At 49.6% G+C, this 26,852-nt stretch overlaps 1 protein-coding gene across 1 annotated transcript in view; it reads right to left on the bottom strand.

Annotated features, from left to right (window-relative positions):
* The window catches only part of LOC144951398 (uncharacterized), a 493,651-nt gene that overhangs the window by 89,992 nt on the left and 376,807 nt on the right, over positions 1 to 26,852 (bottom strand). The gene's annotated exons all lie outside the window — the stretch shown is intronic.

The following is a 26,852-nucleotide window of genomic DNA, read 5'->3' as shown; positions in this document are numbered from 1 at the left end:
ACCATGGAAGTTCAGCTTACCATTGAAGTGAAGTTTACCATGGATGTCCAGTTTACCATGGGAGTCCAGTTTACCATGGGAGTCCAGTTTACTATGGGAGTGAAGTTTACCATGGGATTCCAGTTTACCATGGGAGTCCAGTTTACTATGGGAGTGAGGTTTACCATGGGAGTCCAGTTTATTGTGGAATTGAAGTTTACCATGGGAGCCCATTTTACCATGGGAGTGAGGTTTACCATGTAAGTCCAGTTTATTGTGGAATTGAAGTTTAAAATGGGAGTCCAATTTTTCCATGCAAATCCAGTTTACCACGGAAATCCGGTTTACCATGGAAGTCCAGTTTATCGTGGCAGTGAAGTTTCCCAAAGTATTCTTTGGTCAACACAGAAGAGGGCAGTACACTCCCACCCACTCCGCCACTGAGAGCGAATTCCGCGATAAAAAAAATTGAAAGAGCAAAACCCAATTTTTACTTTTGATGCTTTGTTTCTTTTTAAATCCTTTATATTTAGTCCGCTTGCTTGCTTGCTTGCGTGCTTGCTTGCTTGCTTACGACCGTGCAAACCTTTCGGTCGTTTTTTAACCCACTTCCCGTGATCCAATCGAGCTGACATTTTCCACACAGACTCGTTGTGCGTGACAATTAATGTTCGTGAAATTTTTTTCCCAAAATTTTACACTTTTTAGGACAAAAATATTATATTTAATTACCAATTGCTTAATGGTGCAATGCAATCATCTGACCCATAGGTGGCAGCCATCTCAAGCCAGAGGACGAGAGGACTCAAGCCGCCACGCATATAAAGGATTTATAGTGAAAAACTTTGTTTTTACTGGTTATACTTATTTAAATCCTTTATATTAAGTTTGCTTGCTTGCTTGCTTAGGACCGTGCAAATCTTTCGGTCGTTTTTTAACCCACTTCCCGTGATCCAATCGAGCTGACATTTTGCACACAGACTCGTTGTGCGTGACAATTAATTTTGGTGAAATTTTTTTTCCAAAATTTTACACTGTTTAGGGAATTTTTTAAAAAATATTTATTTACCAATTGGTTAATGCTGGCACACAATCATCTGACCCATAGGTGGCAGCCATCTCAAGCCAGAGGACGAGAGGACTCTAGCCGCCCCGATGCCACGCATATAAAGGATTTATAGTGAAAAACTTTGTTTTTACGGGTTAATTTTTCGTTTTTCTTCTGGCACAGTCTCATCGGTGACCGGCCTCAGCTCGTCAAATCGGTGCACTCGAAAACCCGGTTTGGTCACAGGGGCGGCTGAGAGCTGGATCCGAACCCAGGTCTCCGAGCTTTTGCCGGCTCAGCGCTCTGGGCCGAATGGTTCGGTAGGCAAAGCGTGTGTCGCATGTTTGTACGTTGAACTTAGTTCGCACCGAACGTAGCCAACCGTGCGGGGGAAGGAGGCGGTGGGTTCGATGTGACGCTTGCTGCATATTTGGAGTTCGCGTGTAATCTCGCGCCGTGGTCGTGTGGATTTTTTTTTTCTCTGCGCTCCGATTTCCCCCCCCCGCACATTTAGAATGAACGTGCGTTGAGATTATTCTGCTGCTGTAAATGTACACGTATGGTGGGTAAGCCACTTCGTTGAGCTATCTTTGTTTGATAGCCAGGTCGCTCCTGAAAAAGACCTACATAGATCCGTGGGCCTTACCTGGTACAATAAAAACAAATCTGGCTGCCGCCTGATGATGCCGGTTGTAATTACTGGCGATTCTTCGTACTTCAGATTGTAAGTGTTGTGGATTGGCTCTCCAACACACAACCAGTGTGCCGTGCTAGTAACGAATTGGCACACTAATTCTAGATTTGAAGCTTTCGTGACTGCAATGATTCATATTCTTAGGTTTTTTCGGTAAAGTCACGTAGGTAAAACATTAAAATTAATGAAAGTAAAATAAAACAAAACGAAAAAATAAAATTCACGACGTTTCGGAGGCAACACAAGTCTCCGTCATCAGGTGGGACCGTCACAGCCGAATTAGCTGCATCAAGTGAAGCAATGATTCAAGATGTAATCCCTTATAAGCAAGTTGAAGGGAGGTGGAGAGGGGGGGTGGAGAGCTTATCAGGCTGTGGTAGCCAATGAATGGAAACGTATCGGTAGGGAGGAGGAGCGGTGATCAAAGACTGCACGTAGTGCCCTCCGTCCCGACACGTTTCCATTCATTGTGTTGAGCACTGCGTGCAGTCTTTGATCGCCGCTCGCCCTCCGTCCCGACACGTCTCCATCCATTCATTGTGTTGAGCACTACGTGCAGTCTTTGATCACCGCTCCTCCTCCCTCCCGATACGTTTCCATTCATTGGCTACCACAGCCTGATAAGCTCTCCACCCCCCCTCTCCACCTCCCTTCAACTTGCTTATAAGGGATTACATCTTGAATCATTGCTTCACTTGATGCAGCTAATTCGGCTGTGACGGTCCCACCTGATGACGGAGACTTGTGTTGCCTCCGAAACGTCGTGAATTTTATTTTTTTGTTTTGTTTTTATTTTACTTTCATTAATTTTAATGTTTTACCTACGTGACTTTACCGAAAAAACCTAAGAATATGAATTGGCACACGTTCTGTTCACGTGACAAACCTTACTAATTGGCGCGTGTCGAGTGGTGGCGGGTTTAACGACACATTTATATCTTCTTGGTTCTTTCGGTAAAGTCACGTAGAATGGAAATAACAAAATAATACAAATAAAACATAATAAAATAATTCTCACGACGTTTCGGCCACAACGCAAGCAGCCGTCCTCAGGTGGAGAACAGGTTTGTCGAGAAGACAGATATAACAAAAAAAAACTGTATTATGGATTCCATTTTTTTGTCATTTTCTTTTGAGTTTCTATACTTGGAGACCGCAGTGTTCTACCCGTGGCCTGCGTTGTTCTCCGGGTTCCTCCGGCTTAAGATTATTTGTCTGCGACTATTAATTCCGAGGCGCGATTACGATTATGGCCACTTTGGTCAGCTATCACGCGCGGCCGCTCGCCTCTGAACCAGAGCTCCGAGTTCATTTGGGCTTTACTCAGTTTAACACTACTCATGCGAGCACGTAGCACGCTGTAGCGAAACGTCGGACGTCGTGCCGGGCAGCACCTGCGCTGGGCACGTTCCCGAAAACCAGGTGCGGCGTTGCCCCACGGACCTTGAGTTGACCACCCCCAAGGTCACAGCCGGCGGGCTGCCCTCCGACGTTTTCCTCGCGGGCATCGCTGGAGGTGGCACGGGATGGAAAAAATAAAAAAAACTCGCTGCCACCGTGGCGGTGGTTCAGCCAAAGCGACGCCAAACGCCAACCGCTCACAGCTCACCGCCGCTAACCGCCAGAGTCCATCTGCCGCAGCGGGGCAAACCGCGTCTCCTCCACCGCGCCACGCGGCTTTCATTCATTCATTCGTTCGTTCGTTTTTCCAAGCGTGTGGAGAGATTCTGGGAGCTCGGTGGGGTGGAGGAGAGGAGGAGTGGAGGGGAGGAGGGTAGGGGAGAAGGAGGCAGTGGCGTTGCGAGGAAGAGGAAACAACAGCCACTCGATGTGCCATGTTGCAGATTTCCCACGTGGGACCGACAGCGGCATCGCGAACTGACTGTGGTGATGGAGCAGAGCGAGGGACCGGAGCGCAGAGTGGGTGAGGGGGGGTGAGGAAGGGTGAGGGGGGGGGTGAGGGGGGGTGAGGAAGAGGGAGGGCGGGTGAGCAAGGGTGAGGGGGGGTGAGGAATGGTGAGGGCGGGTGAGGGGGGGTGATGGGGGGGGTGAGGAGGGGTGAGGAAGGGTGAGGGGGGGTGGAGCGGGTGAGGAAGGGTGAGGGGGGGTGAGGGAGGGTGAGGAAGGGTGAGGAAGGGTGAGGAAGTTTGAGGGGGGGTGACGGGGGGTGAGGAGCGGTGAGGGCGGGTGAGGGGGAGTGAAGAAGGGTGAGGGGGGGGTGAGGAAGGGTGAGGACGGGTGAGGGCGGGTGAGGGCTGGTGAGGGGGGTGAGGGAGGGTGAGGAGGGGTGAGGAAGGGTGAGGGGGGGTGGAGCGGGTGAGCAAGGGTGAGGGGGGGTGAGGGAGGGTGAGCAAGGGTGAGGACGGGTGAGGGCGGGTGAGGGCTGGTGAGGGGGGGTGAGGGGGGGTGAGGAGGGGTGAGGAAGGGTGAGGGGGGGTGGGGCGGGTGAGGAAGGGTGAGGGGGGGGTGAGGGAGGGTGAGGAAGGGTGAGGAAGTTTGAGGGGGGGTGAGGGGGGGTGAGGGCGGGTGAGGGGGGGTGAGGGCGGGTGAGGGGGAGTGAGGAAGGGTGAGGGGGGGTGAGGAAGGGTGAGGGGGGGTGAAGAAGGGTGAGGGGGGGTGAGGGCGGGTGAGGAAGGGTGAGGGGGGGTGAGGGAGGGGGGTGAGGAAGGGTGAGCGAGGGTGAGCAAGGATGAGAGAGGGCGAGAGAGGGTGAAGACGGCTGGGGGAGGGTGAGCGAAGGTGAGGGAGGGAAGGGTAAGGATGAGCGAGGGTGAGCGAGGGTGATGGGGGGTGAGGGGGGGTGGTGAGCGAGGGTGAGGGGGGGGGTGGTGAGTGGGGGGTGAGAGGGGGGGGTGAGGGAGACGCCCTTTGTCGTGTCTTTGGCGCCCGCCGTGGGGCTCCCAGGCTGTGTGGGGGCGCTGGGCCGCGTTCCAGAGGTGACGCGGGGGGGCGCGAGACGTCACTCACGAGCTGGCGGGGGGCTGCTCAGCCCGATGTGACGAGGAGGAGGTCACGTGAGGCCCCCCCACCCACCACCACCACCTCCCCCCCCCCCGACCTTCATCGCGGCCCGGACGAGGTTGTTGTCTGTCGGAGCCTTCCCATCGACGTATCATCATCATGATGATGACAGTGATAACGTTGATGAAGATGATGATGATCATGATGATGATGATCGTGATAACTGATGGCGATGATGAAGATGATGGCGACGATTGTGATGACAATGATGATGACAGTGATAACGTTGATGAATATTATGACGACAATCATGATGATGATGATCGTGATGACTGATGGCGATGATGAAGATGATGATGATCATGATGATGATGATCGTGATGACTCATGAAGATGATGGCGACTATTGTGATGACAACGATGATGACAGTGATAACGATGATGAAGATGATGATCATGATGATGATCGTGATGACTGATGGCGATGATGAAGATGATGGCGACGATTTTTAATGATGATCATCATGATGACAATTAAGAAGATGATCAAAATGATGATGATGAAGATGACGATGATGACGATGATCATGATCAAGTTGATGATTATCAACAATGATTAAGGCGATGATCATGATGAACCACGCAGTCTCCCCGACAGACCTGGTCTTCACCTGAGGACGGCTGCTTGCGTTGTGGCCGAAACGTCGTGAGAATTATTTTATGATGTTTTATTTTTATTATTTTATTATTTCCCTTCTATATGACTTTACCCAAAGAACCAAGAAGATGAATCCCTGCAGTCACGAAAGCTTTAAATCGAAAAATTGTTTAGTTTTATTTATTTTTAGTGATTCGTTCACCTTTCCTATACGTTACATTCCTATCGGGTTTTTGTCGTGTTTGTTGTTGTTACGTTCTGACCCCGTCCCTCCTACTGGACATCTGTGAAAAAAGACTATCACAGCTCATCGGAGAGTGACGTCACTGTCACGCTCGCGAGCGCGCGCCCGCGTGCACGCGGTGCCGCGTTCTCATACTGCAGTTGGTCACTGGGGGGAGTCACGTGACCGCTGCACCCAGAATGCACGGCTTCAACTACACTGGTCAACAACAAAATTTGTTTTTTTTCTGGCCTGGACTTTTGCAGCTGTTTTAGACTAATTTCAGGGTTCCGATTCCAAATCTGGTCTCAGATGTGCTCTATCACATCTAATTTTATGCTATCGGCATACCCCATTTTCATTGATTTTACCCGAAATTAACTCTTTCACTTATGATTGCAAGTTGTTGCGAGTCAGTGACTGCTTTAGTGTTAAAATATGGTGCTGTATTTTTAGGATAGTGCGTTTATAATATTATTTTATGTAGATATCCACATTTATTTAATATTTTTCTTCTGCAGTTTTTATTGAAAATGCAATATTTGATATCTCAAAAACCTGATGTGATGGACAAAAACTGATGCCAGATTTAGAATCAGCACCCCAAAATTACCTTAGGACCGTTGGAATACCTTATGCCAGAAAAAGTGTGTTGACCAGTGTATTGGTCGCGAAAGCCTGCGTGCTAAACGAAATGATTGAAGTCACCAGGCACAAAACCGAACATGGGGTTAGCAGCAGCAGCAACAGCAGCAACAGCATCACGTGACCCAGAGATGAGCAACGTGTTAATGTAATTAAGACGCGAAACTAAAATAACGTCTCGACTTCCCCCGGGGGAGCAGAGAGAGCGAGAGAGAGAGAGAGTGCAGAGTGGAGATTCGCCAAAAAAAGTGTGTTGACCAGTGTTATTGTCGGGTGGCGGCGGGAGGTGGGGAGACGTTTTCGCTCTGTGCTTAATGGGGGGGGGGGGGGGGAGTTCCATTTGTGCCACGTAGTTGGAGGTAAAGCGAGAAAATCTACGCGGTGGTGGTGTGGGGCTCTGTGGGTCTCTTTGCAATGATGGGTATATGTATTCTTAGGTTTTTTTCGGTAAAGTCACGTAGGTAAAAAAATTAAAATTAATAAAAGTAAAATAAAAATAAAATAAAAATCACGACGTTTCGGAGGCAACACAAGCTTCCGTTTTCAGGTGGAACCGTCACAGCACGATAGCTGTATCAAGTGTTGTGATAGCTGTCTCAAGTGAGATACAGCTATCGTGCTGTGACGGTTCCACCTGAAGACGGAAGCTTGTGTTGCCTCCGAAACGTCGTGATTTTTATTTTATTTTAATTTTACTTTTATTAATTTACATTTTTTACCTACGTGAATTTACCGAAAAAACCTAAGAATATGAATCCTTGCAGTCACGAAAGCTTCAAATCTAGAATGGGTATATGTGTTTCTGTAAATTGGATGTGTGTAACTCCGCTTAAGTCTATGGGTCTCTTCGTCATAACGTGACCGTGCGTGCGTGCGTGGCTTTCTGGAATTGTCTGACAGTCTGTGGGCCTCGATTGATATGGATCTCTGCTTTGAGTCTATGGGTCTCTGTGTAATTCTATGGGTTTTCGTGCATGTCGATGGGCCTCTCTGTAATTGTGTGTAAGTGTCTGAGTATCTCTGTTTGTCGATGACTCCAAGTCCTCTCCGTAAGTTCTCTTACTAAGAAGACTTGAAGAAGACTCTCTGCCCAACCTCCTCTGTCCCGACTAAGGATCTGTTGGTCTATGTAGATCTAAACATTCATACATTTAAAAACAACACCTTTTTCGGTAAAGTCACGTAGGTAAAAAAATAAAATTAATAAAAGTAAAATAAAACATTTTTTATTTTATTTTACTTTTATTAATTTAAATTTTTTACCTACGTGACTTTACCGAAAAAACCTAAGAATATGAATCCTTGCAGTCACGAAAGCTTCAAATCTAGAAACAACACCTTTGCCAATCAATCAACAGCCGGATCGAGGCCTCCCCCACACTGTGCCGGTCATGGGGACGGTTCGACCATACTTCACCACGCCGGTCAGCGCATGCAGGTCGAGGGAGTGGGGGCCCCCGGGACGAGTTCTCATATCGCTCGCCGCAGCCTCGGGAATCGATGTCCAGTTCGCCGGGTTCCGTAACGATTCGCCGCTGCCAACCACCGTGCCACCTGCAATCAATTGCAGTCCGTTTGGATATAACGCGGGGAGGGGGGGGGGCAATACAGAGGGGGGGTGGGGGCTGGAAGGGGGGAGGGGCGACACACAGGGGCGGGGGGGCTGGAAGGGGGGAGGGGTGACACAGGGAGGGGGGGGGCTGGAAGGGGGAGGGGTGACACAGGGAGGGGGGGGGGCTGGAAGGGGCGGGGGGGCATCGTACGATTCGTTTTCCAACTTCGCCGATGTCGGGAAGCGCCTCTCGATGCACGGTGGCGTCACGGAGTGTTTAAGAACCTCTCCTCGCCCCCCACTCCACTACGGCACTCTCCTCTGACCGCCGTGAGAACAACGAGGTTTCGATCGGTGACACCGAACAGTCCGAACCTTGTGCCGCCACGGTGGCGAGACGTTACCTCCCTCGCCCTGGTACGAATGGATTAATTTTCTCATTTCTTTAGACACTGATTTTGTGTCACGTTTGTCGCCCCTTCTGCGCCGCGCACCTCCGATTAGCACGGTCGGCTACGTATGGTGTGAAAGAAGTTCAACATTCGTGGCATGCGGGAGGTTGTGGGTGCGATCCCGACCCTGACGCCTGCTGCTGTATATTTGGAGTTTGCGTGTCTCGCTCTCTCATCATTATCACGGTGGCTAGGAGATGTTAACTACCTCGCCTGGTATGCAGGAGGTCGTGGGTTCGATCCCGACCCTGACGCCTGCTGCTGTATATTTGGAGTTTGCGTGTCTTTCTCTCTCCCCTTGGTCGCGTGGATCAACGTCACCACGCGTTTAGAGTATTTGGCTCCTGTACATTTCCATGTGATGATGATGATGATAAGTCCACTTCGTTGACCAATCATTTGTAATCGCCAGGTCGCTTCTGCCAAAGACCTACATGGCAGCTCAGCGTGGCCTTACTTTGTAATAATCATCCTCCTCATCTCCATCATGCCATCATGATCATCTTCATCATCATCGCCATCATGATCATCATCATGATCATCGTCGTCATGATCATCATCATAATCATCATCATCATCCTCATTTTCATCATTGTCAATATTCATCCTCTTCATCTCCATCATGCCATCAGGATCATCTTCATCATCATCATTGCCATCATGATCGTCATCATGATCATCGTCGTCATAATCATGATCATCATCATAATCATCATCATCCTCATTTTCATCATTTTCAATATTCATCCTCCTCAACTCCATCATGCCATCAGGATCATCTTCATCATCATCATTGCCATCATGATCGTCATCATGATCATCGTCGTCATAATCATGACCATCATCATAATCATCATCATCCTCATTTTCATCATTGTCAATATTCATCCTCCTCATCTCCATCATGCCATCGGGATCATCTTCATCATCATTGCCATCATGATCGTCATCATGATTATTGTCATCATCATCATGATCATCATCATAATCATCCTCATCCTCATTTTCATCATTGTCAATAATCATCCTGCTCATCTCCATCATGCTATCAGGATCATCTTCATCATCATCATTGCCATCATGATCGTCATCAGAATTATCGCCGTCATCATCATGATCATCATCATCATCATCATAATCATCATCATCCTCATTTTCATCATTGTCAATAATCATCCTCATCATCTCCATCATGCCATCAGGATCATTTTCATCATCATTGCCATCATGATCGTCATCATGATCGTCATCATCATCATGATCATCATCATAATCATCATCATCCTCATTTTCATCATTGTCAATAATCATCCTCCTCATCTCCATCATGCTATCAGGATCATCTTCATCATCATCATTGCCATCATGATCGTCATCAGAATTATCGCCGTCATCATCATGATCATCATCATCATCATAATCATCATCATCCTCATTTTCATAATTGTCAATATTCATCCTCATCATCTCCATCATGCCATCAGGATCATTTTCATCATCATTGCCATCATGATCGTCATCATGATCGTCATCATCATCATGATCATCATCATAATCATCATCATCCTCATTTTCATCATTGTCAATAATCATCCTCCTCATCTCCATCATGCTATCAGGATCATCTTCATCATCATCATTGTCATCATGATCGTCATCAGAATTATCGCCGTCATCATCATGATCATCATCATCATCATAATCATCATCATCCTCATTTTCATCATTGTCAATATTCATCCTCATCATCTCCATCATGCCATCAGGATCATTTTCATCATCATTGCCATCATGATCGTCATCATGATCGTCATCATCATCATGATCATCATCATAATCATCATCATCCTCATTTTCATCTTTGTCAATATTCATCCTCCTCATCTCCATCATGCCATCAGGATCATCTTCATCATCATCATTGCCATCATGATCGTCATCATGATCATCGTCGTCATCATCATCATGATCGTCATCATCATCATTTTTCTCCTCCTCAAAGATGTCCAGTAAAGTTGTGGGGGGTGTGGGGGGGGGGGTCAGCGTGACGTCACACGTGGCAGTGCGCGTCATCGCTCGGTAACGACTTGCGGCGATTATTGTGGCAAGGACCCTTTGTTTATTTTAGTTCTCGCCAGTATCGAAGCATGAGAGACAAGAATAGGATGTCACCCTTTGTGGCAACAAAGCAGGAGTCGTGCTCAGATGTTAAAACACCAAAGGAAACCTTTTTCGCGAGGAATCAAGTTACTGCATTCATCCCACGTGCTTGCAGGTGAACATGCAAACTAACATGGCTCTGATAATATGCGCAGGCTTTGGGGCCGTCCATAAATGACGTCACGCGATTTTGGACGATTTTTGTCCCCCCCCCCCTTCGTCACACGGCGTCACAAAAAGTCAGACCCCCCCCCCCCAAAAAAAAAACATGCTTCAAATCACTTTAAACTATTGTCATTGTAGTGCGTATTTAATGTGGCGCTGCACTCTGATGTTGTAGGAGAAAACATTTATTACAAAGTCAATTTAATTAAGTAGAACGTGTTGTCTATATTTATTTAAAGTTGCGCATTTTTACGTGACGTCACATTTCTCAAACCCCCCCCCCCCCCTCGTCACACATCGTCACAAATGTCTGACTTCCCCCCCCCCACTCCCCTAGGTGCGTGACGTAATTTATGGACGGCCCCTTTGAAACTGATTGGCCTACACCAAAAACAGTCTTCTTTACGGCCTAGTCTCACCACCAGTGTCAGACCAGAGTACGCCAATAGTCCAACAGTACAAAGACAATCCACGTATCAGAGCATTTATAGCCAGGGGTGAGCAGCTCTAAATGCTCTGATACGTGCATTGCCTTTGTGCTGTTCGCCTTTTTGGCATTTTCTGGTCTGACACTTTTGGACATTTTTACTTTCTATGTCGTTCACGACTCGGACCGCCGGTCGACAAGGCAGGAAACCCCCCCCTTCCCCTCCCTCCCCCACAAGCCACGCCCAGCGTGACGCGCTACGACGATGCGGATGACGTCACGGAGCCACGTGCGTCACCTCCCGTCCAGCGGCATGCGTTGGAACGGGACGGACGTGAGACTGTTTTGTTGTTGTTGTTGTTGTTTACCACCCCAACGCCACCCCCTGCGTGTCTTAATGCATAAACTTTCGAAGGCGCGTGCTAATCCGTTTCGCGTTATCCGATTTGGGTCGGCGGTAATCCAACCGGTAATCGGCGGGGTAATCGGTGTGCGCGCGTAGTTGCTTCCGTAAGCAATCGATTGCTCGGCATAATCGCACTGCATGCCAGCTTTCGGGAATAACAACAACAACAACAACAACAAAAACAACAAACACCTACGAAGTGAACATGTGAAACTTTTCGCGATCAACATTCGGAAGGTTTTGTCATTTGCATATTGCCCAAGAAATCGTGTTGTGAATGGTGAGTTGTCAACCTTACGAACGCATAGCAAGGGGGCCTGTTGTTTTTGGCCTCCACAGCCGTATCAATCAAATTGTTTCAGTCCAAATCTTTTTCCGGAAAACAGGTGTGTTATGTTTTCTTCACAAATCTGGCTGCCGCCTGATGATGCCGGTTGTAACTGCAGGCGAAACGTCGTACTCAGATTGTAAATGTTGTGGATTTGCTCTCCAACATACAACCGGTGTTGCTGTACTAGTAAACGAATTGGCCACGTTCGGTTTACCTGACAAACCTTACTAATTGTCTGCGTCGGCTCGTGGCGGGGTCTAACCCCCCCAAAAAAACCTGCATTGTGGATGACATTGCTTGCGAAAGCCTCATACTCCTACTACTCCGTGTTAAACCAACTCATTTCATTGGCAGTGGTGCACAAGCAGCAGCAACAACAACGACAACAACCCACTTTTATTTGCCATCGCCGCGCGTGGCCTTGAAGCCGAACAACACGTGGCAGGCGACGTTTCGCGCGACGTCCCTGACCAGCGCGTTCAAGTTGTCTTGTAGCCCCGATCGTCAGGCACGTTGGAAACGACGACGACTCGTGTGGTTGAGCGGTAGTGTCGTAGCGGTTAAGCCCGGCGACCCGAGTTCGATTCCCGCTCACGGCCAACGCCGGTGACGATTATCTGAACCGATCCACGGTCTCCTCCCCTAGGTCGACTCAGCCTCAAATGAGTACCTGGCGCGGTGTGTTAACATCGCCACTGGGGAGTCAAAGGCGGCCGGGCGTGGTTCTGACCACAACACCCCCTCGTGCGCCGTGCCGGACTTCGTAGTTGCCCCTCGCTAACGGCACTTGCCCCAATAGTCTGTTGAGGCTATAGGGGGAATCTTTGTCTCTGTATTTCACGCAAACAACGATTTGCTGTATCGCGGACGGTTTGGGGTTATGTTGCGGAAACAAAACAAACCCTTTGATAAGGTAATCTATTTTCTGGTGTCATGGCCAAGTTTGGCACGAACAATGAGTCATATTTCCCAACGAGAAAAAAAGAAGATCCAGATCTCTTTTGTAAACAAGTTATTTGCATCTTAATAAAGCCGCCCTTTGTGCGCCCCTTGCGCGCACGCGCGCGTGCGTTGTGTGCGAGCGTGCACATTTGCGTCCGCGCGCGCGCCCGCACACACACACAGACACAGACAAAGGTCTCCCCGTGTAGCCTCAGCTGACCGTTAGGGACAAGTGCTGTCTGCGAGTGTCACCTACGAAGGCCGGCATCGCGGCTCCGCACGAGAATGGGGTGGGGTGGCCAGCACCACGCCCGGCCGCCTTTGTCTTCTCCGGCGGCGATGTTTACGCACCGCGCCAGGTTACTCATTTGAGGCCGAGTCCACCTAGGGGAGGAGGCCTCAAGACCGGTTGAGATTATCCGTCGCTGGCGTTGGTGGCCTTGAGCAGATGACTCACTCGGTGTCGCCGTGTTCGTAGTTGCAGCGCTCCCCGCACCCACAAGACCGATGTGTCGCTAGCAGCACTTGCCTCAACAGCCTGCTGGAGGCAAGTGCTGTTAGCGAGCGGCGGCGACTATGAAGTCCGGCACCGTGACGCACACACGAGGATGCCACGGGTTGTCCCACCACCACCACCACCGCTCGCTCACACACACACAGAGACACACGCGTGCGTGCGTGCGTGCGTCTAATCGCGCACGCGCCCATTTCAACAAACAAATTTCGACTCTCGTCTTGATCGTCAACCTTCAGGGGAGGTTGGACAACTCTCACGGCGGCTAGAAATTCGCGTTTCGTTTTGGACGGAGTCTGCCGGCGCAGATCACTCGCTCGGGAGGGCCCGCGGGGCAAAGTAAACACCTTTTCTCGCGCTCTTTGTGCGCTCAATGCAGATTGATGGCATTTTTGTGTACTTGCATTTGTGTGCTCATGCGTACGGCTGCGACATTAGAGGCGTGGGGGTGGGGGGCTGGGGGGGTAGTGCATTGAGTGGGGGGGGGGGGTGGTGGCGGTGGGGGGGGGGGACGTAGAGAGCCCGCGCTAAGTTAATGCCCTCACTGTTGGAGGATTGCGGGAAAGCCTATCCTAGATGGCTCATTGATACGCATATATTCCGGGCTCGCTCTTTAACTTGGGAGGAGGTGGTGGTGGGTGGTGGTGGGTGGGGGGGGGGTCACAGGCGCTCCCATTAAACGAGGCAGAGGGTGCGGCATCTCTTTTCCCATGAGGAGTGTAGCACCGGGAGAGGCGGGGGGTTGAGCGAAGGAGGAACATCTGTCCGCCCGGGAAAGGGGGATGATGATGAAGAAGAAGCAGCAGCAGCAGCAGAAGAGGTGTCCGTGGCAAGCTCCCGTGAGTTCAAATCTGCGCCCGGGGGTCAAGCCTGGAGATGCTCTCTCTCTCTCTCTCCACATCCTTTTCACTTCTCCTCCTCTGTCTCTCTCGATGTCAGCCGACAATATTTGCATGTGTCTTCCACCACCACCAACACCACCCCCCACCACCTTTTTTTTCGGGGGGGGGGGGTGCGCGCTATGATGTCGCGGTCTCTCATTGCTGGCCTTCTAATAAGAGGCTGATTAATCATTTGTGCTGCGGCGATTAAAACCTCTTTACTGTCACCGCGGTGTCAGAGGGCTCTCCGGAGACAATGGCAGGCGGCGGAGGGAACCCCACATTTTCTCCCCACCCCCCCCCTTTCCCGTCGGCGGCGGCGGAGACGGCGGCGTCGGCGTCGTCTACGGCGGCGGCTCTCGGTTTGTTTGTCGGCGTTCGGGCGGTCTCCGTCCGTCCGTTCTCGTTTCTTACCACCACCCCCCACCACTCCCTACACAGCCGCCGCCTGCCCCCCCCTCCTCCCGCCGGCCCCCCTCCCCGAGCTCTCGGACGATGGCCGCGCCGGGCAAGATGCACGTTCGCCCCCGCTGCCGACAAAATAAATTCAACGGTCAGAGTCAATAAAAGGAAACGTTGGGGGTGGTGGGGGTGGTGTGGGGAAGGAGACGCTCGAACGCGTTCCGCCGCTAATTGCGTTGGGCGCGCTTACGGGGGCGTTCGCTGGCTCCCTGAGATTGTTATAGATTGCGAAGAAATTGCGCCGCTAAGTAGATTACGCCCACGGACGGGGCGAGAGATGCGCAGGTTTTTGGGGGGGGGGGGGCGGGCAGCGTGGGTGGGTGTGGAGTGATGGGTGAGTGTGGGGGGCATTTTCCACGTGGGAAGCTGGGCGAGTGAGCCGTCCCCCCCCTCCCCCCCCCCCGCAACTTTCCCTCGTCTCGGCCTTCGTCTGATCAGAAGTCTGCGGCGTGCCATCAATGGCCGCTGCCGGGCACGCGGCAAAGATGGCTGCTCCCAAGTGCTCGGTGCATCACGTGTGCAAGAGCAACAACACTGCCTGCGCTCGTGTGTGGCAATCCGCTGCTAGATGGAGGCCTCCGCATGCCACGGTGGTTGTCCGGCGTCTCTTTCGTAAGTTCTGTGCCCCAAGGCCGTAATTATAATAAATATTGGGGGGGGGGGGGGGGGTGGACACATCCCCCGCCTCCCAAAATTCAAATATGCTCAAAATGTCCCCCCCCCCAAGATATTGCTATAAAATAGATTTCTGTTTATATGATTGTGGTTATGGTTGTTTCTTTATGAATCCCCAATCTCTGCCATTAACATACAATGAAACAATAAAAGGTAAAACAAAAAACAGAGCAATGTAATACAATACACTATTAGACATTATTGTAAAACATAAATAAAAAGTACATCCCATGTGTTAGTGAACTTTTTAATATTTTAGGCAGGAAATGGCAGGAATTTAGTTTTCAAATTTAGAGTTTTTTTCTGGGGGGGGGGGGGGACCCCCAGACCCCCTGGAAGATTTGCTCCCCCCCAATGTTGACTCGGCCTTGCTGTGCCCCTTCGGCTCGAGGCCCCCCAACCCAACTGAGGATCTTTGATGCGATCCCACGGATTCTCGCGTGCCACTGCATGGAGTCGATGGGCCTCTTTGTAATTCTACGAAATAATTTTGTTGTTACTCTTAGGTTTTTTCGGTAAAGTCACGTAGGTAAAAAATAAAATTAAAAGTTAATAAAAGTAATAATGGAAATTAAATAATAAATCACGACGTTTCGGAGGCAACACAAGTCTCCGTCATCAGGTGTTGTTGTTGACAGCCCCTTTTGGCTGTCACGGTCTCTCCACTCCATTCCATTAGTCTTTAGACTCCAGTCCGGTAGTTTGTCCACTCCAGTCCGGCAGTGTGTCCACTCCAGTCCGGCAGTCTGTCCACTCCAGTCCGGGACTTTGTTGATCCGATGAGATGGAAGGAGATTGAGCCCTGGAAAAAGAATTGCATCGAGACCCAAAGACCATCAGGGGTTACTTGACGTACATAGAATCGCATAGAGACCCATCGACTTGCTGATGATTGCATAGAGACCCACAGAGTTAGACTGCATTACACAGTCTCATCAACTTTCATCGACTTTGATCGATAATGTAGGTAGAACGTACAACTTCATAGAGACCCATTGACTTACATAGTGACGAACCCACATACTTACAGAGACTTAAAACACCAGGACATCCCAGTCGATTTCCAGAAACTTATAAGACGTACGTAGATAATTAAATAAAATATCCATAGACTTACAAGGTCCTATAGGCTTGAATAGAATTGCATGAACACGTAGACTCACGTACACATACGCAGCACTAAATCGAGACGCTTCGTACATGCACATGGACTCACAGACGTACGCAGATTTAAACAGAAACCCATAGACATACCTAGATCAATGGACCTACGCGTAAATAAATAAGCCCATCGACTCGCGTAGCATTAAGTGCAGCCCCATGGACATAGTGTAGACTAGTGGACTTTGGCACAATTAAATCGAGACCAATGGACATTCATAGACCCCGTAGACTTACACAGGATTAGGCAGACACCCGGAGTCTTACATAGAGACCTCCAGAGAGCGAGCGAGAGGCTTGTGGAGCCTCAATTGACTCTCTCTCTCTCTCTTACCTGGTTGTAAAGTACACGAATGAATAAACTGAATACATTTGAGCTGCAAAAACTCCCCCCATTGACTTTTGTTAAAGCCAATTAGGCATGGCGGTAGTGGTGGCGGTGGAGGAGGCGGGAGAGGTGGGAAACGGTGGGGGGCTAGGGCAGTTGTTTTCTCTTCGTCTTTGATAAGCTATGCAAAACGAGACCACGTCAGTTATTCTGTGGAGCTATCAATCACTAAGGGGAGGGGGTGGTGGGTGCGGAGAGAGAGAAGGGGGGGGGTGCAGGCGAATTTACTTAAAATTCTCATCATCAAAAAATCCCAGCGCCTGGGTCAGGCCACGTTACATCTGTCAAACCCGTTCCCGCACCCCACTGCCTCGAACTCCAATGCTGCCCCCCTCCCTTACACAAATTAATTGCCCCTTTCGCTCTATAGTTCTCGGTTAATCCCCCTTTGGAGATTTAAATTGGAGCCGGCTTTAGACCGCACTTTCAGCGGACTTACAATCACTTATAACGTCTGCCACTCGTCAAAAGGCTACTCGCTGAAACACCCCCGGGCCTTGTCGGGAAGGAGAGGAGGGAGTAACGGGGGGGGGGAAGGGCGAATAAAAATACGGAAAATATTGTGCGTGTGTCTTCGGGGATTCTTTTATGTCATTTCTTTGGCGGGGACATCATTCCATCGTCCGATAATCTTGAAGTTGTCATCTTGCGGGGACTTGGGGAGGGATTTAGTTTTTTTCAGTTGGGGGGAGGAGGGGGGCCAGTCGTGGCAAAAGAAAAAAAAATATTCCCGGGAACGGCTTTGCGCAATGACGACGCGACGACGTCACGATGACACTGCGATGACGTCACGATGACGCCGCGATGACGCTGCGATGACGTCATGATGACGTCACGATGACGCCGCGATGTAACCGTGACAGCGTGTCGTGTCGTCGGTGCTGTCGCACACGACGTTTCGATTGCATCACGAGCAATCGAAACGTCACGTGCGATTATTTAATTTATTTTCTTTCTACGTGACTTTACCGGCGTCGAAGGAAGATCGTCGCTTCGCGATTCGGGCCGCGCTCGTTGTTTTTTTTTCTCGCTTTTGTTCACCTGAATTAACGAAACGAACAAAACACTCGCTGATGTCACGTCGCGAATAAATGAAACTTAAACTCAACACATTTCATCGTTACCACGCAAGGCCCCGCTGAGCTGCGACGTGGCTGTTTCTTTACACGCTTTCATTTAACTCACTCTGTCTGTTGTTGTTGCTGTTGTCGTTGTTGTTGTTGCTAATGTTGTTGTCGTATCATCAAATTTTGTAACTCAATTTTAACCCACTTCCCAATGTGGTATCGGCTGCAAACTTGGTATACTTATGTCATACTGATGACAATACTATATTATATCATAAAAAATGTTTTAAATATTTTAAAACAATCTTTTTACACGCTTTCTATTAACTCACTCTGCCTGTTGTTGTTGTATCCTCAAATCTTGTAACTCAATTTTCCCAATGTGATATCGACTCCAAACTTGGTATACTTACTGATGACAATACTATATTCTATCATAAAAAAGAAAATATATATTTGAAACATTCTTTTTTATATGTAATGTTTTGGCTTGGCTCTAATTGTGCCCGCGCTCATGACGTTGGCTGTAATTGGCCACGGTCCCTTACGTTATGACAAGCTTTGGGGGCCACTTCCTGGAGTCGTGGAGTTCTGCCATTACTAGTACATTTCATAAAAGAGTGTTTAAAAAAAAGTTTTTTTTTATTTACTTTTTTTTCAGAAGCGACCCTGGCCATCGCAATGACGGCAGATTAACAAAGTGGGTTCATCATCATTATCATCTAACAGTAGGTTTTACCCTTTTTGGCAATAAAACAGGTGTTAATCATCACCATCGCGTGACGTGGATTCTAAACGTGGAGGGGAAAAACCGGAGGACATGGAGAATAATTCACGCGACCACGGGGAGAGAGAAAGTCCAAATATACAGCAGCAGGCGTCAGGGTCTGGATCGAACCCACAACCTCCTGTACACCAGGCGAGGTAGTTAACATCTCCTAGCCACCGTGATGATGATGATAGAGACACGCAAACTCCAAATATACAGCAGCAGGCGTCAGGGTCAGGATCGAACCCACAACCTCTTGTATACCAGGCGAGGTAGTTAACATCTCCTAGCCACCGTGATGATGATGAGAGAGAGACACGCAAACTCCAAATATACAGCAGCAGGCGTCAGGGTCAGGATCGAACCCACGCCCTCCAATGGAATTAGGTAGCATTTATAGAGACCCTTAGACATGCATAGACCCATAGACAATCACAGGATGACGTAGAGACCCATAGACTCACATAGACCCATAGACATACATAGAAACATGAATTGAGATTTATTTATTATTTTGCTGCTACAAATGTCCAACTGATGGGACACTTTGTTGTGCTATCATTTGTGGTGGCCAAGTCGCTTCTGAATAATAAGTTAATGCCTCAGTGGGCTTTGCCTGGTAGGATGTGGATGGTTTATATTGCTATTTTTGTCCGTCTTCTTGGTTCTTTCGGTAAAGTCACGTAGAATGGAAATAATAAAATAATAAAAATAAAACATCATAAGATAATTCTCACGACGTTTCGGCCACAACGCAAGCAGTCGTCCTCAGGTAAAGACCAGGTCTGAATGAAAAAGCACCACGCACCATGCTTGGACCCAGCTTAAATATACGCTCCAAGCGTGGTGCTGTTTCATTCAGACGCTGTCTCCCCGACAGACCTGGTCTTCACCTGAGGACGGCTGCTTGCGTTGTGGCCGAAACGTCGTGAGAATTATTTTCTTATGTTTTATTTTTATTATTTTATTATTTCCATTCTACGTGACTTTACCGAAAGAACCAAGGAGATGAATCCCTGCAGTCACGAAAGCTTTAAATCGAAAAATGTGTACGTGTTTGGGTGATTTGTTTACCTTTCTTGTAATTTGCACCCTTATCGTGTTGTGTTGCTATTTGTTGTTGTAGCGTTCTGACCCCGTGGCCCCACCAATAACAAAAGCGCTTCATAGCTCATCGGATTACCTCCACCTGCAGTCTAAATAAAGATTCTGATTCTTCTCGCTCGCTCAACTGCTCGAGGACGGAGCCTCTCCCAACTTAGATGGAGCTATCGAGAGAGAGACAGGCACTCTGTTGTTTATTGGATTGGGTTTGGGGGGAGGTTGGTGTGTACCCACATTTTATCCCACCACAGCTGCCAGGCCGGTTAAGAGACGGGACTCTGGTCGCGGTAGGAATTTAATAAATATGTGACCCCCACCACCGCCCCCCATTGTAACGTTCTAACCCTGTGCCTCTACTGGACATCAGTAAAAAAAAGAGCTTTATAACTCATCGGATTCCTCCTCCTTGCACTATAAATAAATATTCCGATTCAGCGCCAGAGTGACGTCTGAATGGGTTCAGAATCAGTCTGGATAAAAATCCGATGAGTTAGGAAGCACTTGTTAACCCCCCCCCCTCCCCCCCCCACCTGCCCCACAGATTAGTAATCATTGGAAAGATGTGATTAACCATGCAAAAAAGATTTAACTACACTTATTTGGCCAATCTTATTTGGCAGACAACTATTACAGGTTATTGATAGACAGCCAGGCTTGCTTTACCATGTTTAGTTGTTTTCTCCTTTTCACACTGTTGTTATGTGGGCCAGGTTTAGTCACAAACCGTACCTCTCCATAACAAAGGCTCACCCTCTTAAGCCTCACCTTACTATATGAATAAAAAAGTGTGCCGTACTTGGCCCTTCCCCCCCTCTACAACCATTATATAAACGGAGTGGTAGCTCTTGCAATCTCTCATTTACTTGATACAGCTGTCGTGGCTGTGACGGTTCCACCTGAAGACGGAAGCTTGTGTTGCCTCCGAAACGTCGTGATTTTTATTTTATTTTACTTTTATTAATTTTAATGTTTTACCTACGTGACTTTACCGAAAAAACCTAAGAATATGAAGATTAATTGTAGTGAATTATGGTCACCGGGGGATGTTTGGTCACGCCTCCATCCCAGAATCACGGCGATTTATTTGGCAAAGAATCGAAAACTTCTCGCCGCTATGCAAATGAGCACGCAGATGCGGTCGATTTCCAGTCGCGGTTGCCACCTGTCCTGGTTTTCCCAGGTTCTTGCTCGTGCCGAGTTGGGGCAGAGGGGGATAATTGTCCAGGGAAACCTCTCCCGCTGTCACGAAAGCTTCAAATCAGAGCGAGTGCCTTATAATCTGGAGAATACGGTAACAGCGCCGGGAGTGAACTTGTTCTAATCGGGGGAATACGGTAAGAGCCATCGGGAATGAGCGCACGACAAATACGGAGAATACGGTAACAGTGCCTTGAGTGAACTTATTTTAATCCTGATAATACGGTAAGAGGTTCCAGAGGGAGTGCCTTATAATCTGGAGAATACGGTAACAGCGCCCGGGAGTGAACTTGTTCTAATCGGGGGAATACGGTAGCGGCACAGGGAGATTGGAGTGCGGTTGGTTCGTTGCGCACACTTTGTCTGGGCCCGCTGAGCGCAACGAATCTCTCGTTATTTCACGGGCGCGCAACGATTTATTGACGGCTTTGGGTTGGAACAATGATTCGATGGCCACCTATGAGTAGTGGTGGTGGCGGCGGCGGTGGTGGTGGTGGTGGGGCGGGGGGGGGGGAGCACGTGGCTTTGAGTGCGACGGTGCGCGCACGAGATCATGCGTGCTTGAGATCATGCGTACTCGAAATCTCTCTCTTTCTCGACTTTTTGACTTTTGAGCAACTTTTATTGCCGCCAGCAGCAACAGCACTGGAGACGATTCCGATATGAAATACACAAAGTCACCAGCAGCAAACAAATGCGAATAAACGCTACAAATCCACGCGCCGTGGCGCTAAAAGCACCGCGCACAACACGAAAGAAAAGTCACGTGGTGGTGGTGGTGGTGGTCATCGCGCACGAGGGAGGTGGGGGGGGAGAACACGTGGCTTAGAGAACGTACGGAACGTGAGAACGCGCAATTAGACCTGTTGAGCGAAGTGAGTGAGCGGGGGCTTTGGAAAGGACGCGTCCGCCACGACAATGGACGGTGCCTGACGGTTTAAGAATGACGATGACGAACCGTGGACAGCCAAAGAATGGACCACTTCCGGCAGGTGGTAGCCCGCGGAGATGGAGCAGTGAAATAAGCCCCCACGGTGCAGGCACGACACGTGGGTCGTTGAGGAGGTTGTAGTCGGTGGCTTGGTTGGAAGTCTGAATCCAACAGTGGGTTGACCATGGCTGGTGGTGGTGGTGATGGTAGGTGCTACACGCAAACAGCTCTTTCACCAACAATTTGTTCAGGCTATAGCGGGCATTCTAGATTTTAAGCTTTCGTGACGGCAGGGATCCATACTCTTTGGTTCTTTCGGCAAAGTCACGTAGGTGTAAAAGATTGCAACACAAGCAATTATCGTCACTTTATTTTTCATTAATATTAAAGAAGTGAAGTTGCCTTTACATGCTTAAGCTGTTAATTTATCCATTGCATGGGTGGACCTTATCCTTATCAATCATCCAGACATTTGCCCCCCCTGAGAGATTTTGCAGGAGCCGCCACTGCTTCTCAAGTGCGGCGAGCCTAGAGGGTGGCCAACGGGGTGTGTGCTAAAACGTCACGGTTTAATGAAGTTATAGATCTGTCGTTTGAGTTGACTCTGCGACTCTGGGATCGGAGTGTGTAAGAAAAACAAATCAACAGATCCATTCGTCGGTAACACTGTGTGGCCTTACAGGGGATGATCTAAAATGGGCGGCGGTGATTTGGGCAGCGGTCCTTCCGAGCACACACACCTTGGATTCACCATGGTTCATAAAGACCACAGAGACTCACAGAGACCCACAAAAACCCACAGAGATCTACAGAGACCAACAGAGACACACAGAGCCCCACAGAGACCCACAGAGATGCACAGAGACCCACAGAGACTCACAGAGACCCACAAAAACCCACAGAGATCTACAGAGTTCAATCTTAATTTAGGAGCTTTCGTGACTGCAGGAATTATTCTTTGGTTCTTTTCGGTTAAGTCACGTCTAAAAATAAAATAATAAATTAAAATAACATATTACGACGTTTCGATTGCAACACAAGCAATCATCATCAGGTATAAAAGAAATAGCAACAAAAATCTAACTAGAAAACTATAGACAGACATACAAGCAGACAGACATCACAACGGCACACAGAGAGAGGACACAAATCGGCACAAAGAGAGGGGTCGTTTCTGTGACGGTCCCTTAAATATAGAGAGGGGGGGGGCGGGGACGGAGAGAGGGAGGGGGCAGAGAGAATTAGCATATCAATGAGTGTACGGCAACGTACTGCTGTTGCAAGTAAGATGACAATGTGGAACGGGCACGCAAAGATCTACAGAGATCTACAGAGACCAACAGAGACACACAGAGACCCCAGAGACCCCAGAGACCCACAGAGACTCACAGAGACCCACAGAGACCCACAGAGACACAGAGACCCACAGAGACCCCAGAGACCCACACAGACTCACAGAGACACACAGAGACCCACAGAGACCCAAAGAGACCCACAGAGATGCACAGAGACCCACAGAGACCCACAGAGACCCCAGAGACACAGAGAGACCCACAGAGACCCACAGAGACCAACAGAGACCCACAGAGACCCACAAGAGACCCACAGAGACACACAGAGACCCAGAGAGACCCACAGAGACCCACAGAGACGCACAGAGACCCCAGAGACCCACAGAGACCCACACAGACTCACAGAGACACACAGAGACACACAAAGACACAGAGACCCACAGAGACCCACAGAGACGCACAGAGACCCACAAAGACCCCAGAGACCCACAGAGACCCACAGAGACGCACAGAGACCCACAGAGACCCACAGAAACCCCAGAGACCCACAGAGACACACAGAGACCCACAGAGACCCCCAGAGACCCACGGAGACACACAGAAATCCACAGAGACACACAGAGACCCCAGAGACCAACAGATACCCCAGAGGACCTACAGAGACTCCAGAGACCCACAGAGACACACAGAGACCAACAGAGACCCCAGAGGACCTACAGAGACCCACAGAGACACACAGAGACCCACAGCGACTCACAGAGACACACAGAGACCCACAGAGAGCCACAGAGGCACACATAGACACACAGAGACCCACAGAAACACACAGAGACCCACAGAGACACACAGAGACCCACAGAGACACACAGAAGCCCACAGAGACACAGAGAGACACACAGAGACACAGAGACCCACAGAGACCCACAGAGACCCACAGAGACACACAGAGACACACAGAGACCTACAGAGACCCCAGAGACACACAGAGACCCATACTCATATGTATGTATGTTGAACTTTCTTTCGCACCATACGCATCCAAACCGTGCAAATCTGGGGTGTGGGGGAGATGGACCACCAACTAAACACACAGAAAGCAGTGTCTAAAGAAGTGAGTTGGTCAATCGAGATGATGTAAAAGTTCGTGGCTTCCAGTGGCTTCCAAATATCGGAAGGGGGAAGAAGGAAGCGACTCCCTTGTGGCGTGAGGTCAAAGGTCACTTCGTGAGAGGTGCAATACGCCGAGCCGGCCAGCAACAAACAGCACTATTGAAGTTGTAACGGATGAAAGTCGATACGTTTCTGGAATTGAGAAAGGTTGTTCGTAGTTGGAGGGGGGAAAGAGACGACGATGATGATGGCGATGATGATGGGTGGAGGAAATTCCAAAGTGGAGCGGTGAGGTGAACTGCAGTGTGGTGAGTGAGTGGGTGAGTTGGTGTGTTGTTGTGACCTGAAATGTGGTGAGTGGGTGGGTGAGTTGGTGGGTGGGTGTGTTGTTGTGACCTGAAGTGTGGTGGGTGAGTGAGTGGGTGGGTGTGTTGTTGTGACCTGCAGTGTGGTGAGTGAGTGGGTGGGTGGGTGTGTTGTTGTGACCTGCAGTGTGGTGAGTGGGTGGATGAGTGAGTGGGTGAGTGGGTGTGTTGTTGTGACCAGCAGTGTGGTGAGTGGGTGGATGAGTGAGTGGGTGAGTGGGTGTGTTGTTGTGACCAGCAGTGTGGTGAGTGGGTGGATGAGTGAGTGGGTGAGTGGGTGTGTTGTTGTGACCTGCAGTGTGGTGAGTGAGTGGGTGAGTGGGTGGGTGGGTTCGTGAATTGTTGTGACCAGCAGTGTGGTGAGTGAGTGGGTGGATGTGTTGTTGTGACCTGAAGTGTGGTGAATGAGTGGATGGGTGGATGGGTGGGTGGGTGTGTTGTTGTGACCTACAGTGTGGTGAGTGGGTGGGTGGATGGGTGTGTTGTTGTGACCTGAAATGTGGTGAGTGAGTGGGTGGGTGAGTGGGTGGGTGGGTGTGTTGTTGTGACCTGCAGTGTGGTGAGTGAGTGGGTGAGTGGGTGGGTTCGTGAATTGTTGTGACCAGCAGTGTGGTGAGTGGGTGGGTGAGTGAGTGGGTGGCCGCGTTATTGAGTTGTGACCTGCAGTGTGGTGGTGGTGGTGGTAGGACGCGGTGTGGATCCGATGAAACAGTTTGGCAGACGTAGTTGTCAACACGGACGGAGCAACTCGCATGTGAAGCTCACGGCGTGTGTGAGCGTGCGGTGATGATGGAAGGGAATGCAGCTTAGGAGCGATGAAATCGTTCTGTAATATTCGCTTCTGCAGGCAGACCTTTAAACTCGGTGTGGGAGGGGGGCGGGGGAGGAGGGGGTGGGGGGAAGAGTTGGTGCATCGCTCCGATTGGACGCTTTCATCCCATGACACATCGCCGACAGCGCAATTGGAATTTAAAAATTCGGAAAACAAAAAGAATGATTGTAAAAAAAAAACTAAATCACGACGGACGTAATTCTTCTCATTCCCCCCTTTTGTGTTAGCCGGTGAGTGAACTTTCACGATATGCCCCCGCGTGGGTGTGCAATTACGTGCATCCCCCCACCCCGCCCCCGCTCCGTACACAACCAAATCAATCTGAAGTTTTTCGCCAGTGTGGCTGGAACTTGATATTTCAGACGGTATTATATCTCGCAACGCTCGTCGCCCGGTGGTGGTGCCCCCCACCCCACCCCGGTGGAGGAATGTTAACGAGCTTAAGTGAAATGTGCCGCCGAACGCGCACTGGCGCTTGAAAACGAACACCGTGATTTTGGCCATCGGTTTGAAAGGTGACCTTCGCACCGACACGGCTGGTGGGAGAGTCGTTCTCGTGGGGCGATTCGCCTTGTATGCAGGAGGTCGTGGGTTCGATCCTGACCCTGATGATGCCTTCTGTTGTATATTTGGAGTTTGCGTGTCTCTCTCTCATCATCATCACGGTGGCTAGGATATGTTAACTACCTCGCCTGCTGTGCAGGAGGTCGTGGGTTCGATCCTGACCCTGACGATGCCTTCTGCTGTATATTTGGAGTTTGCGTGTCTCTCTCTCATCATCATCACGGTGGCTAGGAGATGTTAACTACCTCGCCTGGTATGCAGGAGGTCGTGGGTTCGATCCTGACCCTGACGATGCCTGCTGCTGTATATTTGGAGTTTGCGTCTCTCTCTCTCTCTCATCATCATCACGGTGGCTAGGAGATGTTAACTACATCGCCTTGTATGCAGGAGGTCGTGGGTTCGATCCTGACCCTGACGATGCCTGCTGCTTTATATTTGGAGTTTGCGTGTCTCTCTCTCTCATCATCACCACGGTGGCTAGGAGATGTTAACTACCTCGCCTGGTATACAGGAGGTCGTGGGTTCGATCCCGACCCTGACGCCTGCTGCTGTATATTTGGAGTTTGCGTGTCTGTCTCATCATCATCACGGTGGCTAGGAGATGTTAACTACCTCGCGTGGTTTGGAGGAGTTCGTGGGTTTGATCCTGACCCTGACGATACCTGCTGCTGTATATTTGGAGTTTGCGTGTCTCTATCATCATCATCACGGTGGCTAGGAGATGTTAACTACATCGCCTTGTATGAAGGAGGTCGTGGGTTCGATCCTCACGATGCCTGCTGCTGTATATTTGGAGTTGTCTCTCTCTCTCCCCGTGGCTTGCTGTAAATGTCCACGTGGTGAGCGAGCATTTGTGAGAGCCACGTCGCTTCTGAAAGAATAGCCGTGCAGCTCAGT

Source organism: Lampetra fluviatilis, chromosome 62 (assembly GCF_964198595.1).
Source record: "Lampetra fluviatilis chromosome 62, kcLamFluv1.1, whole genome shotgun sequence".
Lineage (NCBI taxonomy): Eukaryota > Metazoa > Chordata > Hyperoartia > Petromyzontiformes > Petromyzontidae > Lampetra > Lampetra fluviatilis.
Note: the sequence above shows the minus strand (reverse complement) of the source record. Positions and strands in the feature narration are given on the sequence as shown.